The sequence below is a fragment of the Equus asinus genome, chromosome 2 (assembly GCF_041296235.1).
Source record: "Equus asinus isolate D_3611 breed Donkey chromosome 2, EquAss-T2T_v2, whole genome shotgun sequence".
NCBI classification, from domain to species: Eukaryota; Metazoa; Chordata; class Mammalia; order Perissodactyla; family Equidae; genus Equus; species Equus asinus.
This window is the reverse complement of record NC_091791.1, coordinates 144,874,352-144,877,210: the sequence shown is the minus strand read 5'-3', so window position 1 is coordinate 144,877,210 and position 2,859 is coordinate 144,874,352. Positions and strand designations below refer to the sequence as shown.

At 48.7% G+C, this 2,859-nt stretch overlaps 1 pseudogene; it reads right to left on the bottom strand.

Moving 5' to 3' along the window:
* Positions 1–284: 284 nt before the first annotated feature.
* Positions 285–1,118, bottom strand: LOC106837158 (small ribosomal subunit protein uS2-like; annotated as a pseudogene).
* Between the last annotated feature and the right edge of the window lie 1,741 nt (positions 1,119–2,859).

The window sequence follows — 2,859 nt, the reverse complement described above, 5'->3', positions numbered from 1 at the left end:
GGGACCTGAGCAAGAATTTATTCCAACTCCTCATATGATGAAGGGATCCTTTCACAACATTCCCCAAAGCACTTAGCCTCCCTGTGGAGGCAACTCATGGCCTCCTGAGGCAGCCCCTTCCAAGGCAGGCCAGCCACTAGAGAAGGCTTCCTTACCTGAGATTTTCCCTTCTGACACTCTCACTGTTTGAGTCTTGCTCTGTTTTCATTCTTTTTTCTTAGAAACTGTTTATTTTCCATCAACCTTACTTCCATTTTCTGTTGAACAGTCTGTGGAAGGACAGACTAAGACCATTCAGTGGTTGTACCCACCCGTTTGGTGGCCTGAGCAGTGGCAGTTGCAGACCAATCAGACTCGGTAGGGAACTGCTGAACAGGCTCAGGGGACACCTGCACCTTCCGACCAGCCGGCGACCTCTGGTTGGGTAGCAGTAAATTCGGGAGTTGGAGCAGTCCATTCACCCTGAAATTCCTCTTGGCCACAGCCGTTTCAGCCGCGGCCTGCTCTTCCTTTTCAATCTCTTCAGGATCTCTGAGAAGTAGAGACGAGACGCGACTTCCAAGGGAGTTCATGGGATGGCGCCACGCATGCGCAGAATTTCCCGGACCACCATCCATCATCTCAGTCCCGCTCAGTGAGCTCCCTGTGGTTGGCACGGGATGACACTGTCCACATGGCAGAGGAGGGTCTGTGTTATATAACAATGGTTGGCAGGTTAACGTAGGACGCCTCTGTGAGAGGCTGGTGGTCGGCCCTGGGATCAGTAACCAGCGGAGGTTGGGGCTGCAGGAAGGCCCCCTGGAACTGGTGAGTGAAGTGGCCTCCAAAGGAGTGGGTCTACCTGCAGCAGCAAACTTCAGCACAGCTCATTGGCCGGTATTCCTGAAGGAAATGACTTGGACATCAGCCGGGTTTTCAGTGGCAACAATGGCACAAGCTGCTTGCAGAAGCTTTTCCCAGGTTCTCTTCAGATTAATGTAGAGGCCATCACTTTTCCTTTTGAGGATGTACTGTTCCATTTGGAAGTCAAGGTTGATGCCACCTAAGTGAATTCCTGCTGCAAGGAATTTGAGAAAATCCTCCTTCTTCGTTTGCAGGACATCAAGGGCTCTGGACATTGTGAAAGTTTCCCTTTAAGTTAGTGCGGGAACCCAGAACAGTGCAGACGGACCCCTCTATGGGTAGTGCAGAAAGACCTTGCTCTGTTTTTCATAACACCTCTTGGTTTTCACAGGACATCTCTCCAACTGATTGAAGACTTAGACTGTACTTATTCTTGTCTTCTTTGGCCCAGGACCCTCAACCACGCTCTGTGGGGTGGTTGACTCCTCACAGTCTCAGCTGCTTTCCTGTGGATGCACCCCACTGGCCGATACGTCTTGTAAAGTGTGGCTTCCACAACTGGACACGAGATTCCAGGTGGGTGACCTGCATGGAGCAGGGACTCTCACTGAACTTATGCTGTGCAGTCTGTCCAGGTATCTAGCCCGATATCCCTTACAGGATGTTTCTGAAACTTTTATAAAGATGTCTATGGAAGGGAGATGGTTTCAGAAAGCAGAAATCAGGGACATAGGACCCTTAGAATATTAGGGCTAGGATCCTTCAACTGGAGAAATTTTCACAGGGAAAAAACCCCCACGAGAACACTGTAATTGTGAATTTATATCTCCAAAGATTTTTAGATTGTAAAGTCATCCTGAGGATGTTCTTTTAAAATGCTTAGTTATCCCAGACATTCCTTGTTTATACAGAATTCCTTGGACTAACCTAACTATTTTCCTCTTAGAAATTTACCCAGCTCTTCCACCCTGGAAAGCCTGGGTTATCCTATTGTGATGGTCTCGGATTGGTCAGCTCCATGGCATTGGGTGAAATTCTCCTGGAATATGCAGCTTTTCTGTCTATAGGGGAAGAGTGTGGGGAGAAGTTAGAATATTGGAAGAGAACAGAACCAGAGGGTGGCCTCTGGGATCGGCTTCAGGAAGCCGTGGAATGAATGTGGCTCAATGAGATAATGGTAGTAAAACCACAGACAAGTATGAAATTCCATGAAAATATAAGGAGCCCGGTATTGTGAGCGTGCTCTTGTCTGACGTAGTAGGGCAGGAGCTAAGGAGTGTTGCAATCTGCTCTGCTTCTTATAATATGGAACACCTACAGCATTTCCTCTTTGCCCTACTCTGATCCTAATTGGACAAACTGTTTAAACTTTGAGCCATGTTTTTCTTGTTGCTACAGAGATTATTTTACTACTACTAACTGTAACTCCTGCTCCATGTTTTTCCAACCCCTCCCCCACTCTCATAGTCAGTTCTGGAAGGGTGTATCCTAGGAGCTAGTAATCTTTATCCCCTTCCTGTGGCCTCCATGATGTGAGGGCTGGGACATCCATTTATGGCAGTGCTGTCCTGGGCAGAGTGGAGAAGGTACTATCTATTATTAGTCTTTGACCAAATTCCCTTGAGTCAATGTCAGGCTTCCTTTAGGTGGTGTGGTGCTGCCAGCGCCTCCCTGGCCTGCACCCCATGTCTTGCCACCCTGCCAGCAGTGGCTTGGGGTAGGGGAGGGATGTAGGGTATAGGCACTGTTTCTCTTTTCTCTGGAGAAAGGGGAACCAAGGAAGGTTTTGAAGAGTCCTTGAGTACACTGCCAAAGCCTGCCTTTCCCACAAGTGTGGGGCCAGGAAAAGGGAACTGGACTCATTGGGTGACACCCAGAGGTCAGAGCGATGCATCAAGTCCTCCTTCCTGAGCGAATGTGGTGGTTTCACCGGGATGATGTGGGGAGAGTACTTCCGTGATGCTGGTGCACTCAGTAGCTTCTAATTCAGCCAAGCCAAACCTTCAACATAAATCA